We start from the raw sequence: 4,090 nt of genomic DNA, 5'->3' as shown, positions 1-4,090 counted from the left end.
CAAACCCTAAAACCGGTGCAATGGTTCATTAACCTTTTATGTATTCATCACTCATTGACATTTTATGCACACACACACACACACACACATTGGCTAGCTTTTTATGTTACACATGGTAAACAAAATAATAGAATTATATATTCATAGTATAATCATCACTGCATTATATTATGTCATGATTATTTAGCTGAAAGAGAATGAGGAGGAATAGCTGAAGAACATCCTATTCTTTACTATCCTGAAACTCAGTTCTAGGCTGTCTCATATTTTATCCTCTTTTGATAATCACTGCTGCAATAGAGTCATTGATAGTCATGCCCCTGTGAGAATTAAACATATACTGCCTTATTTTCATTTTTATGTACACTGCTGCTTGTATTAGATTGCAGCTCCCTTGAGGTCTTTTTAAGAATTAGAAATGTTTGTCTCAATTGTTTGCAGGAGTGGATACAAATAAGAAAATAGCATGATTAAAATATGTCTTATACTAGGCACTAACATGATGCCTTTTTTAGTACTCCCTTCTGTTTCTATGATGATAGAATGAATGAAATAAGCAGAAGGAAACTGACCATAGGCCACAGAGTGGTATTAAAGTAGTGAGGTCTACAGGCAACTAAACTCTTTCTTTCTCATAAATGAACAGAGCTTATTAAATATGACAAAGTCATTTCCAAATCCATTTATAGAATTCCCAAGAGGGTGAAGTTGCAGCACATCTATTTTCCTTTCTATTAAGAGGCATGTTTTCTCAACAATGGTCTAATAACCTAACATGTGATGTTAGCAATTTTTATCCTCAGAGTGGTAGAAAACATTCTTGTCAAGCACAAGAGTCATGAAATTCTTAGCTGAGTGGAAGAATTTCAGAGAATGCCCTTGACAATAGTTTACACCTCCTGTTATTGTTGAATTGCGAGTTACTAGAACGTTACTAGAAGTGATTACTTCATTTTATTTTAGTACTTAGTTACTCTATCATTAGCTAAGGTACCAAATAACATCCTTGGTACTGCAAAACTCCATTACATCATAGGAATGGTGGATATCAACATTACAAAATGTCTGGTTGCTTGAAATTAGAATTACTAGATATCAAAAGTGTAAGAAATCCTAGGAACAAGACAGTTAATCTTGGAGTACTTCTGATGCAGCAGCCAGGGTGAAGAGTTGATGGACAAAGACCATTTAATTCCTGGTTCTATCAGATTCCTTCCTTGCCACAAAGAGGGAATGCAGAGAGGAAGTGGGTACATTCTCTCTCACACATGGAAATCAGAATGGAGCTCTTATTTGGAGATACAAATTTCTGAGCCCTGGGCAAATCAATGGTAATTAAAGTAGTAAATCTGTTACATTGCTGTTGCTGTATCTGTTGTTGAAAAATTCAGAGTCTGAACTTGAATCCACTTAAATTAAAATCATGAGAACTTTCACCAAAAAATGAATATTCTGTGACCAATTCATTTAAAGACATAGGCTACATTTGTAAATATATTAAGGATATCTGAGACAATAGAAGTGATTTAGGAAGTTATCACAATAGGGATACAGAGGTTGCCTAGCAACATGTGAAGACAGAGAACAATTCATGAGTCATGGAAGAGTGAATGAGTCACATGATGGGTGGAAGTGATTGATGGTTTGGTTCACTGTCTCAATGCCTCCACTGACAAAGCTGGATAAACTACCGCATTCCCACTTTGGCTACAAGTTTGCAAGCCTGGCACTCCTGCTGTTCCATCAGGGCCAGCAATAGCTGTGCTGGCATTATTTGATTTGATTTCATTCACAGAAGAGGGTAAACATAAAATGAGAGTGAAATTAAGGATAGTGCCTAAGAGCATGTCAATATTTAAGGGTTGGAAGGGAGAGAGCTTCAAATAAATATGATTTCTGGTTATCTGTTCTCTCTTATCATGACTATATCATGTGAACCGAGTGATGCGAGGAGTAATCATGTGTACTTATATTATAGTTTAGTTGTTTACACTGGTTTTATATATGTAAGTTAACCAGGACCATATATTTGATGTGCCGTGTACTATGTACAGTTTCTTGGTTTTCAGTAAATGTTTTATGATTGATTAATTTTAAGCTTTTCTCTTTAACATGAGTGGTTTTTTCAAGTTTTAGTGAAGTGAACAAGTTAACGACAATAGTAGAATTTTGTTTTCTTGGAGGAAGTGTATTCTACTGGAATATCGGCAACTTTCAGAAAAATCACTTTCCTTCAAATCTAATTGATCTACAGTGGTCACCTTTTATTTGTGATTTGATCTTTTTTGCAGTTTCAGTTACCCATGGTCATGCATAGTCAGAAAATACAGAACAATACATTAAGATATTTTGTGAGAGAGAGAGACAGAGAAAGGGACAGAGACAGAGAGAAGAGAGAGACCACAATCACACTGCTTTTGTTATAGCAGATTGTTGTAACTATTGTATTTTACTATAAGCTACTGTTGTTCATTTCACTCTAGGTGTAATTTATAAATTAAAAATTGATCACAGTTATGCATGTATTGGAAAAAACCTAGTATATATGGAGTTCAGTACCATCCCCAGTTTCAGCCTTGAAACATATCCTCATGGCTAAGTGTGGACTACTTATCCACTGGGGAGGCTAACAGTAAAACACACATTATATCTATAACCTTTTCAATGTACCGCATTATAAACCTCTGACAATAGTCAGCAACAATGTAGAATAATTTCAGTTGCCTCTTGAAATTCCTTGCTAATAGTTTTAATTCTTTCAGGGAAAGCAATCTTCCACTATTTAATACGTGCATCCAATGATGCAACTACAAGCTCCTCCTTCATTCAACTGTGGATTCAGCTTTCCATGGTGGAGCAGACAGTGCTGCTCAAATCATCTGCTCTACAAAGGGAACAAGCTGCTGAGACGAGTTATGAAAATCAGCTCCCAATGCTTGACCTCTGATGATTCAAGATGGCCAAACGAACATTAAGTGGAAAATAGGAAAGTAGGCTCTTTCCAAATCAACATTTCTTCATTCTGTTACTTAGAAAAAATTAAAAATAAAATTGATTATGGAATTTAATTTTAGACTAAGCTGGGCTCTACTACAGGTTATGACCTAGTGACAAGAAAACTTGATTCCTATTATTTAAGCTCTAAATGTTGATTTACTTACCTGTACAATGAGAACGAGTAACATCTAAAAAATAGTGCATCTGCAAAGATTACTGGTGTGACCACTAAAGAATATGCTAAGTGGTTGTACAGCTGCTGTATTTTATTTCCACTGTCTTCATTGTCTTTATAATACTGGTATATCAACTAGACACAGCTATGGACAGCTATGATTGGGGGACTGAACGTTGGATGAAGAGTTTGGGAGCTGTTATTATTAGAACTACAAAAATAAGCTATTCTATTTAAATAGTGATAGATGATGATCTTGTTAACATCATTTTTCTTTTTTTAGACTTTGTAAAAATATCATGGTCAGATGCTTTATACCACAATGGTGAAGAACTCAGCTTTGGGACCAGATGTAGGTTTGATCCAACTCTATTGTCTATCTGTGTATTGGAGTGTATTTGCCTCCAAATCACTTCAATGTAAAACTGGAAAAAAATATGAATATGCGAATGTATTCAGTCAATGCCTTTATCTTAGTTATGATGGTGTGTTATTGTTTTAAAGGTGATACTGTTGGAGGAATTGAGTTAAAGGAGCCAGGAGTTTCTCCTGGGTCTTCCACCTGGGTACACGTGCCCAAGCACTTAGGCCATCTTCTACTGCTTTCCTTAGCCATAAGCAGGGAATATATTTCACTTTGTGTTTCTATGGGGGTGCAAACTGTTGAAATCCTTACTTAATGCATACTAAACTGATCCTCTGTAAAAAAAAAAAAAAGAAATTATCAATTCCCAACTTGACTCTCATTGGGATTAAACATGACAATAGGTCTGCTCTGATTTCATCATCATTTAAAAAAATCATCTATTATTTTTCACTTTATGTTTCTGTGTGGGAGCAAACTGTTGAAATCCATACTTAATGTATACTAAGCTGATCTTCTGTATATTAAGATAATCGAAAATGAATCTTGATGTG

The 4,090-nt window shown here is 35.2% G+C and overlaps 1 long non-coding RNA gene across 1 annotated transcript; it reads left to right on the top strand.

The window, feature by feature from the left end:
• The first annotated feature begins 1,449 nt into the window (after nt 1-1,449).
• Nucleotides 1,450-3,068, top strand: LOC127491635 (uncharacterized). The gene is made up of 2 exons (XR_007920463.2): nt 1,450-1,801; nt 2,763-3,068. It is a non-coding gene; the product is annotated as an uncharacterized lncRNA (long non-coding RNA).
• Nucleotides 3,069-4,090: the final 1,022 nt, after the last annotated feature.

This window comes from Oryctolagus cuniculus, chromosome 3 (assembly GCF_964237555.1).
Source record: "Oryctolagus cuniculus chromosome 3, mOryCun1.1, whole genome shotgun sequence".
Classification (NCBI taxonomy): Eukaryota; Metazoa; Chordata; class Mammalia; order Lagomorpha; family Leporidae; genus Oryctolagus; species Oryctolagus cuniculus.
Note: the sequence above shows the minus strand (reverse complement) of the source record. Positions and strands in the feature narration are given on the sequence as shown.